Raw genomic sequence first — 13,419 nt, 5'->3', positions numbered from 1 at the left:
TCGTTTTTGTGTAATGTTACAAAAAACACTAAGAAAGAAGAAACATCAGAATAACTCACATTTAACACCAGGTTAAGTCATGTTTCTTAATTATATCTATCTGTATTCTTTAATTATTTATTTTTAGTAGTTAATTAGACATTTATTTTCTACAAATGTGCGGCAAGCCAACTCAGTTGAACTAACAATTCACCTGTGGAGGGCACTGAAACACTAGCACTGCCTTGTCTCAGAACCACCTGAAGCACAAATGCTATTATCTGCTTGAATAAAACCTAGTGATAATATACTATTGTAATGCCAAAATGTACTCAAATAAGATCAGTAAGTTGGATGTTTTCACATCTTTATAATATTAGGAAGTCTCCAAATGCAGTGGTTGTGCTGTTACCACTAGCCACAGGAAGTAAAAGTGGAATTGTGTTAGTTTGATAGCACCTGCACCGTGTCAAGTAGATCAAACATTTTCCCTCCCTTCCTGTTATATGATGTTTATTAATAGAAAATTGTGAGATGCAAAAGTATTTGAAATGTGCCTCTTACACAAATTGAGATGATGCTGAAGAAATCTGCTATTGCAAAAATTATCTAAGGGCTGCATAAAAAACCTGAATAGACAATTGACTTGCTCTAATCCTCCAGACTGTGCAATACACATGTAGTGATTTGTCAGTTTTTTTTTGTTCTCTCTCTATTCTCATTTTTACACCTATCCGGTATATACCTTACACTTTAAATGTATTTACCAATATCCATTTTTCTGTGAATTTGCATAGTGAATAAAGATATATCCTAAGCTAAGTACCACAGGTAATGCTGCGTAGTGCAAAATTGAACTCTACTGTCATGACGTTGGCCTGGGGGGTGGGTTTATGACAGTCATAAATACCTCCTCCCCCCTTTTTCCACTCTCTACCCTACTGAGGTTACATTTGCAAAACCCTTGGTTAAGAAGTGCCTGTTTATTAATATGAGACTTGAAACCGTTTGTGATAGCAACATGATCAAGTTGCTTGAAACTAGTCTGAAGCATCATTCAAAGACCAATCTGTGTGAGAACCAGGTGTAGAGAATATTTTCTGTACACCTGGTTCTATATAAGTTGAATTTCTGTCTTTTGACTTCTTCCTCATCCCCTTGTTCCTTACCTCCTCAGTCCTTCCCTGCATCTCCCAAGCCTTCTTCCAATGAGCCTCCAACATTGCTGGAGAGGGGGAATTGCTGCGGAAGTTAAGCCTGACCTCCTCGGGGGACCTTGAGCTGACGAACAGGGTCACTCAGTGGAAGAAGCTCATAACACAGAACAGGTGGGTACTATCATCTCAGCTGTGCCATAACATGCCAATAACAGATTTGTATGAGTTTGCTATGAATCTCCTTGGCACTGCATTGTTAATTGATCAGAAAATACATTATCATATAAACTTGGCAAAGAAATTATTTTTGAAATTGACAACCTATTTTTTCATCGTGTGATGTAAATAAAAGCTAGGTGGAGATGAATGTATGCTGATGATATTGAGTTGGTGACCCAAGAGGTAGATACGCCTTTGACTGACGAGACCCAATAATCGATATCAAAGACCCCCAGACAGTATCATGGCTTTGACTTTGAGCAGTCGGCGAGGAGAGGATCAACCATTTCAGAGCACAACTGAGAGAGAAGGAGGCTGCCCTCAACAACCTGCACTCCCAAAGCTAAACGTCTCCAAAGTGGGATACAATTATTTCTAAGGGCCCTCACAGATATGTGTTGAATGTCATGGCCGATTACTCCACACACTTTCATTCCTAAGCCCTGCTAGAACATCCATACTGTAACTGGTAAAGTTCTATTTTTTAAAAGGTAGAAACCCCATACACCTGTCCGCACTTTATCTCCCAAGACCTGTGATGCATGATCTTGTGATTAGTGAAAATATTTCATATATGTTAGAAATAACTTATAGATTGTGATTATTTTATTAGAAGGTCCAGAAGGACTTTTCATTTGATTATAACTGATGCCAAAGCAATGTTTGTTTGATCAAACTTGCCTCGCTATTGAATTTTAAGATATTGTTTGTAAATTAGTTAGAGTTGGAGTAATTATTTTGGAGAAACAAAGTAGTTAAATTATTTTGAGTTTTTTTATTTTATTTTGAAGGGTTGAAGATTATTTATTTTCAACAAAGATGTTTGTTACATGATTCTGCACAAGTTATTTCTAGGCACTGAAAATGAGTTCCTCTTAAGTTACAGTGCCTTGCGAAAGTATTCAGCCCCCTTGAACTTTGCGACCTTTTGCCACATTTCAGGCTTCAAACATAAAGATATAAACTGTATTTTTTTGTGAAGAATCAACAACAAGTGGGACACAATCATGAAGTGGAATGACATTTATTGGATATTTCAAACTTTTTTAACAAATCAAAAACTGAAAAATTGGGCGTGCAAAATCATTCAGCCCCTTTACTTTCAGTGCAGCAAACTCTCTCCAGAAGTTCAGTGAGGATCTCTGAATCATCCAATGTTGACCTAAATGACTAATGATGATAAATACAATCCACCTGTGTGTAATCAAGTCTCCGTATAAATGCACCTGCACTGTGATAGTCTCAGAGGTCCGTTAAAAGCGCAGAGAGCATCATGAAGAACAAGGAACACACCAGGCAGGTCCGAGAAACTGTTGTGAAGAAGTTTAAAGCCGGATTTGGATACAAAAAGATTTCCCAGGCTTTAAACATCCCAAGGAGCACTGTTCAAGCGATAATATTGAAATGGAAGGAGTATCAGACCACTGCAAATCTACCAAGACCTGGCCGTCCCTCTAAACTTTCAGCTCATACAAGGAGAAGACTGATCAGAGATGCAGCCAAGAGGCCCATGATCACTCTGGATGAACTGCAGAGATCTACAGCTGAGGTGGGAGACTCTGTCCATAGGACAACAATCAGTCGTCTATTGCACAAATCTGGCCTTTATGGAAGAGTGGCAAGAAGAAAGCCATTTCTTAAAGATATCCATAAAAAGTGTCGTTTAAAGTTTGCCACAAGCCACCTTGGAGACACACCAAACATGTGGAAGAAGGTGCTCTGGTCAGATGAAACCAAAATTGAACTTTTTGGCAACAATGCAAAACGTTATGTTTGGCGTAAAAGCAACACAGCTGAACACACCATCCCCACTGTCAAACATGGTGGTGGCAGCATCATGGTTTGGGCCTGCTTTTCTTCAGCAGGGACAGGGAAGATGGTTAAAATTGATGGGATGATGGATGGAGCCAAATACAGGACCATTCTGGAAGAAAACCTGATGGAGTCTGCAAAAGACCTGAGACTGGGACGGAGATTTGTCTTCCAACAAGACAATGATCCAAAACATAAAGCAAAATCTACAATGGAATGGTTCAAAAATAAACATATCCAGGTGTTAGAATGGCCAAGTCAAAGTCCAGACCTGAATCCAATCGAGAATCTGTGGAAAGAACTGAAAACTGCTGTTCACAAATGCTCTCCATCCAACCTCACTGAGCTCGAGCTGTTTTGCAAGGAGGAATGGGAAAAAATGTCAGTCTCTCGATGTGCAAAACTGATAGAGACATACCCCAAGCGACTTACAGCTGTAATCGCAGCAAAAGGTGGCGCTACAAAGTATTAACTTAAGGGGGCTAAATAATTTTGCACGCCCAATTTTTCAGTTTTTGATTTGTTAAAAAACGTTTGAAATATCCAATAAATGTCGTTCCACTTCATGATTGTGTCCCACTTGTTGTTGATTCTTCACAAAAAAATACAGTTTTATATCTTTATGTTTGAAGCCTGAAATGTGGCAAAAGGTCGCAAAGTTCAAGGGGGCCGAATACTTTCGCAAGGCACTGTATATTATTTATAAGTGAGGCACAACACACAGGTGTCAATGTCAGTCTGTTACTAGTCAATCAGAAGGTTGAATGCTGTCAAATCACTTTGTTTTGTGTATTCTCATAACCAACGACCTTGTGCAATAAAGCAACCAATGTTTGTATGAAGGCATCGTTTTGTTTTTGTTATGTGCATTTCCTCACCAGTGACATATCTCTCAAACGATGCTGGCTATCTGCTCACTCTTCCTCGCAGACAGTGTACTGTAATGATGAAGGTACACTACAGTGTTGTCAGTTTCTTATTTGGTCGGTTGCCCATAAAGGTCATGGGGTCGAAAGTCTAATACGTCTGTGACAGCAGTCAATGGTGATGTCCCAGGTCATGATATATTTTTTGGGGAGTTGCCTGGGGAAGTGTTAAACTTCTCAGGAACCACATTGATATGGAACAATCCTCTGAGATGCACAGTGTGACAGCTAAAAAGATGACCTGGCACACACCCAATGATAGCCATGGTGAACATGTATGAAAATACAATGTAATGGTACTTGTAAGTCCATGCATTTCTCTTGTAACCCCAAATGTGGCCCTTAAGGCCAGCCGCTTCTATTGAGCTTTATATCAGCAAGACCTGGAATACCAGGGTCATGTTCAGAAAGGCACACTATGGCAAAATGTTCTGTTTGGCAATGGAAAATGAGAATGAGTGTTTCTTAACGGAAACGTTCAGGTAGAACCTCCTTGTTTCAAAGTGTTTTCTCCCACTGGACACGACCCAGATGTGTAGGCTCTGGTCAAAGAGTAAAATAAGATGTAGTGCCTTGAAAACTTTTTCTCTAATCAATGATAGAATGTGCAATGGAAAGGCTTGCCCTGGCCTACATAATTCATTGTAAGATAGGCTACAGTATTTGACAACTTGCACAACCTTTTTGATTACAATGGTCCCTGATCTGTTAGTGCTCTTGTTTGGGATGACAATGAGGGACAGGGGGTTGGCATGAAATCACTAACAGACGCACTCAGGCTACTTTTTGATGTGGACACAAGATCCAATAGATTGTGTCCTTTCTCTTTCGTCCGGGGAGGATGCCTAGAATGGAAGGAGGGAGCTGCCAAGCTCCAGGTCCTTCCCCCTCTCTGGGTGTGAGTATAAGGAGGCAGCTCCAAGGCCTTACTACCTCTACGCCTGTACAGACAAACAGACAGAATGAATTCCTCTCACTAAGCTGGTCGTCTACCAGAAGATGCACACTAACGGTGTGTACAGTCACCCAGGGGAACTCTGCACGGTCCATTTAACTGATTCAGGACCAGTAGTTGACATTTCTACACTGAGGTGGATTGCTGAGGAGCATTTTGGAGATTATCCATTGAGCATGATTTTTTTTATTTGAGGACTAGATTTAGGCTAATCTGTCTGGGAAACCGGCCCGAAGTAGAATTTGCATTAAGCTATTGGTCCCTAGGGAACGATGTATTTTCTTCAAAGAAATTAAAAAACAGTGTTTTACAAACAACAGTAATATAAATGCATGCTGTTATGTCCAGTTGTGGCTGTGCAGGAATTGAAATGTGTTATTCTCGCTGCAGTAGCATTTAAATGTCCACCTACATCATGTGTCAAACTCGTTCCATGGAGTGCTGAGTGTCTGCATGTTTTCGCTCCTCCCTTCTCCTTAATTGAGGAATTAAGGTCACTGATTAGTAAGGAACTCCCCTCACCTGGCTGTCTAGGTCTTAATGAAAGGAAAAAACAAAAACTAGCAGACACTAGGCCAGGGGTGTCAAACTCATTTCATAGAGGGCCAAGTGTCTACTGGTTTTTGGTTTTTCCATAATAAGATAATGTTCTAGACATGTTTCGTGGGAACGTTGCCCAGTTTTCTGTGGGTTAGGAGAATATTCCATCTACGTCCCACCAAACATACACAGCACATGGTTGCCATGTTCTCAGAATATAAGATATTAATGTTCTAGACAAGTTTCATGGGAACATTCCTGTGTATAAGTCATCAGGACGTTGCCTGATGGCCCCTCCAAAAATAATATTGTTTCACCAACCCTGTTTACTGTGGCCCAGCCCATCAAGGATCTGATTGATGAACCACTAATCCATTAACAGCTCTCTGTTGGCAAGGTTAGGTACACTCACACAAACAATGCTTTTAACATAGTGTTTTCAACTTACACGTAGTACATTATTAAATTGTGCATGTTAATTTGTACAGTAATTATTATTCAACATGTGCTCCCCAGGGATTTGAACTGACAACCTCATTCCGACCGTCCCGCTACGCCACCAATGATGAGAGAATCGGACTATTTTCTCATCATTGATTTTATTTACTTATTTCAGCAATTTTTTGTATAGTTATCTAATGTTGGTGGGGCATACAGCCCTGTTTTAATGTTACCCCTGAATCACTATTTTCTTGAGTGTACTTTTAACAGAGCTGAGATTTACTTCAAAAGTGCATTCACCCTATTATTTACATCTATCCAGTTGTTTCAGATCTACACATGGGCCTAGGGAAAAGGCGTTAGGCCCTGTCCAGATGTAAATTCTAACTATACTGGCCCAATAAGCACATGCCCTAGGGATATTCCTTATTAGGACAGTGTTCAGGACATTTGTCATTGGTGCTGGTGGCCTGGGTTTGAGACCTGCTAGGGGAGTCACACTACTCACATTCTTAGCAATATATGTTAATCTAACTATTTGGCAACAGTAACAACACCCCTAAATGATCTAACAAAAAATCCCCCCCTGACATATGTTTGACACCTCTGCCTTAGGACATGTGCTTATTAGGGCCTGTCCAGAAGGAAACCCTAACCCCTTTATCCTAGGCACTTGTGTAGATCCGAAACAACTGAATAGGTGTAAGCAATAGGGTGAATGCACTTTGAAGTAGATCTCAGCTCTGTTAAAAGTACTCAAGAAAAAGGGTGTTATTGATCATAGTGAGTCAGTTGTAACATAAAACAGGGGTAAAATATCTCACCAACAATAGACCACTGTATAGAAAGCCCTAAATTTGCTGAATGTTGTAAATAAAACCAAAAGTGATAGAATTGTCAGATTAACTGATAACTGACACAGATCAGTTGCTCCAGATACTCAACTAGTTTAAAGAAGGTCTGTTTAATTGCCTCTAAGTGATGGTTGCTGATAATGGGCCTCTGTTAGCCTATGTAGATATTCCATTAAAAATCTGCCGTTTCCAGCTACAATAGTCATTTACAACATTAACAATGTCTACAATGTATTTCTGATCAATTTTATGTTATTTTAATGGATCAACATTTTGTGCTTTACTTTCAAAAACAAGGACATTTCTAAGTGACCCAAACCTTTGAATGGTAGTGTATTTTTAAATAACATATTTGAGAACTAACACTACCCAAAATAAAAAACTAGACAGACAATAAGGGAGAATGAAAAATGTTTTAAAAAATGGCATGGGGCGCCCATTGATTTTGTTATAATGTTTGAGTCACTCAGATAGTACAAAAATGTGTGCACTCAACTGTAAGTCGTTCTGTATAAGTGTCTGAAAAATGAAAAAAAAAAAATGTAAATTGCATAGGAACACGACATAGGCCATGGGATAATGTGTAGAATTGCATGAAATTAGCTTTAAAACTGTAAAACGTACTCTCCACTGCATGGCAAAGTGTGTAGAATTGCAGGAATTTTGCTTTAACACAACTAAATATTGTTTGTGGCCAAGAAGGCCTCTAAAACCATGCCATTTTCCACCCATACTACCATCATAGGGGAACCACTGTTCTGGGTATCTTCGTTAGCTATTTTCATCTCCTTTTCATACCCATTCTGTCCCATTCATTTAATCTAGCCTATAGGCCTAGTCATGGAATTGAAGGCCTACCTCCCAGAACCTACACCAGTCCCAAGACAAACGAAAAGGACATGGCCAGGGATCAACAACAAAGGTAGCTACTGTATGATTTTCGTACCAGAACTATGTACTGGCAGGGTAGCCTAGTGGTTAGAGTGTTGGACTAGTAACCGGAAGGTTGCAAATTCAAACCCCCGAGCTGACAAGGTACAAATCTGTCGTTCTGCCCCTGAACAGGCAGTTAACCCACTGTTCCTAGGCCGTCATTGAAAATAAGAATTTGTTCTTAGCTGACTTGCCTGGTTAAATAAAAAATAAAACTGATAATGACGGTTGGTTGCATTTTGTCTGTACTATATATTTAATAATCTCATTAACATCTATCCTCCTTAGATTGGAAGTAGAAAATGGTTTATAAGCCATGGCTACAAGTAAGTATTCCACTAAGTTAAAACGTAGCAGAGCAACACACTCACTCCTTTCTGAAACGTTACTGACAGTTGCAAAAGTCACTTGACATGCATGGCTCTTCCCCAGAGGACAACTCTTCCCAGGGTGATCACTGCGGTACCCAAGACCGCCAGCATCCGTCCATTCAGGTAAAACATAACAATTGAAATTGCATGAATTTAGAAGGTATACGGACACCATTAAACAGTAGGGAATTGGTCACAGATGGGACTTGAACTCTCAACCTTTGTGGCGAAAGGTAACTGCAATGATCACTACGCCATCCTAGAAGATCCTACACAGACCAGATTTCTGGGGATGGTGTTTAAAATATCACTGTGCAATATAATAAATGCTGAGTGCCAGACTCAAACGGTCACATTTTCTAAAAACTTGGTATGGCTCAGCCATCATGGAACACCCAACCTTGTGTCTTCAAAACAGAAACTCTTACCACAAGACTACAGGGTAGGCTCAATATGTGGGAACTATACCAAAGTACAGGTTGATGACTGAGGTGTAAGCCAACAAAAGTTTTTGTTTGGCGGTCTTCTCCTGTTTCAATATTCAGCTTTATGTTAACATTACGGCTATCTATAATCCTCCTTCTGTTCTGGCTATCTGTAGTGCTTAGAGGGAGACAACGCAGCTGGAAACAACACAGATGGACAAGGCAGGGACATCATTCATCAAGTCGGAGGACAAGGAGGGGGAGAAAAGGCTAAATCTATCCAAATGCAAAAATGACTGAAGAGGGGAAAAATGGCGTTCAACAGTCTACAGGTCTTTTGACTGTAATGACACTTTTGAAATACAGTGTATTTGTGACCCGATTCAGGAAACTAGGCGTGAAGTCAAGACTTCACAGGAGAGCTGTTTGAACGTAAAAAATATTTGTTTATCAAAATGTGTTTTTTGGCAGAAATGCCTTCTCGAACTTGTGAACTTTCATGTGCCTTAATATCAAACTTGAATGCCATCTGTAAATACGAATAAAATTGTTAAATTATGAGCCTAGTCTGTTTAGCCACAGAAAAAGTCAGCAACCTTCCCGCTACCCATTATTGGCTGAGATAATGAGTGGGCTGGACATGCGGAGAGATGAGTTTGGATTGGTCTGCCATATAGCACGCATCTGGTTAGTATGTCTAGGTAATCATGTCAAACGCTGTTTAAAAAAAAAGTATATATATATATATATATATATATATATATATATATATATATATATATATATATATCACGTAGTAAAACTGCATAAACCTAATGTCAAGTTAAAGTTTAGTGTTAGCTAGCTAACGCTAGCTGGCTGGCTCACTAGCTAACGTTATGTTTATGCTCTCCACTTTCTGGAGGACCGAGTTTTGAAATCAGTGGAATTCAAGTATGATAGCTAAGGAGATGGAGAAAACACCATTCTGGGTTACATCGTCAAACTAAGGGCAACCATGCATGGCATCCGACAGGAGACGCATCCAGCCATGATGTATACTGGTAAGATAGTCTAGCTAGCTACATTTTCAGATATTACACGTTTCTAATTTTGACAGAAAGTGGTTTCATTTCAAGTGTACTGTTAGCTAGCTAATGTTAGCTGGCTGGGTCGCTAGCTAACGTTATGTGTATGATCTTATTCTTCGTATCTCACACATTTGCTTGACTAGTTACAGCCATAGAAGCTGGTTGGTTAGCTACCTGCAGATTCATGCAGGCTGGTAACGTCATGAGTTGTGACTATGGTCCATTGTTTAGCTAGCTATAGTCCATTGTTTAGCTAGCTATGTCTTAAAAAAATTTACGGCTGAAATCCCGCTAATGGATATGACAACAGCCAGTGAAAGTGCAGGGCTCCAAATTCAAACAGAAATCTCATAATTAAAATTCCTCAAACATACAAGGATTTTACACCATTTTAAAGATAAACTTGTTGTTAATCCCACCACAGTGTCCGATTTCAAAAAGGCTTTACAGTGAAAGCACACCAAACGATTATGTTAGGTCACCGCCTAGTCACAGGAAAACAGCCATTTTTCCAGTCAAAGAGAGGAGTCACAAAAAGCAGAAAGAGATCAAATGTATCACTAACCTTCATCAGATGACACTCATAGGACTTCATGTTACACAAAACATGTATGTTTTGTTCGATAAAGTTCATATTTATATCAAAAAATCTGTTTACATTGGCACGTTATGTTCAGTAGTTCCAAAACATCCGGTGATTTTGCAGAGAGCCACATCAATTTACAGAAATACTCATAATAAAACATTGATAAAAGATACAAGTGTTATGCATGGAAATATAGATATACTTCTCCTTAATGCAACCGCTGTGTCAGATTTCAAAAAATCTTTCGGAATAAGCACACCATGCAATAATCTGAGTACAGCGCTCAGACATAAAAACAAGCCATACAGATACCCGCCATATTGTGGAGTCAACAGAAGTCAGAAAGAGCATTATAAATATTCACTTACCTTTGATGATCTTCATCAGAATGCACTCCCAGAAATCCCAGTTCCACAATAAATGTTTGTTTTGTTCGATAAAGTCCATAATTTATGTCCAAATACCTCTTTTTAGTTTGTGCGTTTAGTTTACAAATCCAAATTCATGAGGGGCAAGCACTAGGTCCAGACAAAAAGTCAAAAAGTTCCATTACAGTTTGTAGAAACATGTCAAACGATGTATAGAATCAATCTTTAGGATGTTTTTAACATAAATCTTCAATAATGTTCCAACCGGAGAATTCCTTTGTCTTTAGAAATGCAATGGAACGCAGGTACCTCTCACGGGTGATCAGCTCATGGCCTTCAGTCAGACCTCTCATTCTCTCCTCCTTCACAGTAGAAGCCTCAAACAAGGTTCTAAAGACTGTTGACATCTAGTGGGAGCCTTGGGAAGTGCAATCAGACCAAATTTACACTATCTTGGATAGGCAAAGAGTTGAAAAACTACAAACCTCAGATTTCCCACTTCCTGGTTGGATTATTGTCTCTGTTTTTTTCCTGCCATATGAGTTCTGTTAAACTCACAGACATAATTCAAACAGTTTTAGAAACTTCAAGAGTGTTTTCTATCCATATCTACTAATAATATGCATATCTTAGCTTCTGGGCCTGAGTAGCAGGCAGTTTACTCTGGGCAATTTATTCATCCAAGCCACTCAATACTGCCCCCCAGCCATAAGAAGTCTTAACAAAAGACTCTTGTCTTCGTGTACCAGAGCGCAGAATAACTGATACATTTTTGAACGCTCAACACCTGTTGAATATGTCTGGTGTCAGTAAACGTCAGCAACAAAGCGTTATTCAATTGTTGCCAGCAGCACAGTTACAGTCACCAACGCTCTGGATAACATGAAAACTGCCTAACCAGCTCTGCTAGGGGGAGTAAAATGGTCAGAGTGGGTGTTCTCTTATTATGTGTCTGGAAGTAGCTAGCCAATGTTAGCCAGTTAGCTTGGGTGCTTGACTGTAGTTGTGAGGTCAGAGCTTTCGGAACAATCCTACTTATCGGTCAGAACGTCTAGTGTGCGCTCTTTATGCAAAATCCTCTGAATTTACGAATGGACCATCTGACACCACAGTTGCAGTCACCAACGCTCTGGATAACATAACAGCGTAACCAGCTCTGCTAAGGGGAGTAATGTTCAGTGAGCTGTTCTCTCTTGGACGTCTGGAAGTAGCTGGCAATTTAGTACAGAACGCTCGGATCAACCCTTAAAGAGATGGGTGGGGCTAAGGCTTAAAAGGGTGTGAACAATGCTGAATGGGTATAGACAAAGGGCTCTCCAATACTAGTACCAAAACATTGAAAGACAGTTCTCAAAAGTGAGTTTACAAGTGGATCAACTTTCAAAGCAGAATCACTTTCCCATTGTTCCTCAAATGCAGTGTATGATATACCATTTTGTACCTCTGAGTCTCTACTTTTATCAAAAGTAAAAAACAGAAATTCCAATGTTGCTACATAAGACCGAATCCAGGTGGTCTCGGTTTTACGGAATTTCAGTAAGTCAATATAAATTAATCTGTAATACTAAACATAAAACGGTACCACTAGTCTTAAGAAGGCGGCTAGAGCTAGTCTTATAGAGAAGACTAGAGTGGGGGCAAGTAACGGCACCATGGGAAAGCCCCACTGGCAGCTTTCTGTAGGCATTTATTGAATAGACAAAAACGGATCTGAAAATGACACCCTGCTATTTATTGTTGACCAGCAGATGACACTAATGTGCATTGTGAACTCAATGAAGTTCTAAGTAATCAATATTTTTTGGTCAACAGTTTAAGATGGTCAATGCTGGGGGGGGGGGGGGGGGGGGGATCAGCAGGGCTGCCTAGCCTGTTCCCCTTCCTCTGTGCATTCATCCACCCTGATTTGACTTTGTTTGAGTCCCAAACCTGTTGTTTCAATTCCTATGTCCAAACAACCATCTGTCTGGGTTGTGTAAGAAAAAATATGGCGTCACTTACAGTACAGCAAAAGGGGATTGTTTACAAAATGTCACACTCCCCCACCTCTTTAACATACGAGATAATACATGAAAAATGAAAGTCATGTAACAAGTAAGATCCATCGCCTAGATCTTTGTTTTCTTTGAAAGCTGTGAGTGTTATTATACACGTCTAGGATTAGTCTGCATTGGCCCCAGTTTCCCTCGACCCAGCTCAAATTTGGCCCTAATTCAAAGTGCCAATGGAAATTGGGCTTTAGTCACTAGGTATGAGGAACCACAACATAATATTTGTAATGTGTGACAGGGCAAAACCACTGAAAGTCCTATATAGGAACATACTATAGGAACATCAATACACAAACAACCTTAACTGATTTGGACAAATTTGGCTGTTTGTCTGATGTGTTTTCACCTGACAATTTTAGTCTTATTTACCGCTCTTTAGGCAATTTCGTTGTCACTAGTTTGAGAGGCTGTATGATTACAGCTTGTATATAAGGAGAAAAAATGTCAGGCATTATCAGACTGGACTAGATGGTGTAAACTAAGGTATCAATCAATAATGATGTAACAAAGATGTTGATATCATTGTATATCTAAACTGTTTCAAAGCACAAGATACACCCTGGACAGTGGGCACTCATATGGATATAAAAGAGCATCGCTTTGGAGGTGTACTATGAACAGAATGCTGAACCAACGTATGGCGATATACAGAAATGACTAAAATGAACTGTGACCTAGGGGTGGTCTAGCAGTCTAGGCCAGGGTTTTCCACTCAGTTCTGGGGGCCCAACA

Source organism: Oncorhynchus mykiss, chromosome 16 (genome assembly GCF_013265735.2).
Source record: "Oncorhynchus mykiss isolate Arlee chromosome 16, USDA_OmykA_1.1, whole genome shotgun sequence".
Taxonomy (NCBI): Eukaryota; Metazoa; Chordata; class Actinopteri; order Salmoniformes; family Salmonidae; genus Oncorhynchus; species Oncorhynchus mykiss.
Note: the sequence above shows the minus strand (reverse complement) of the source record.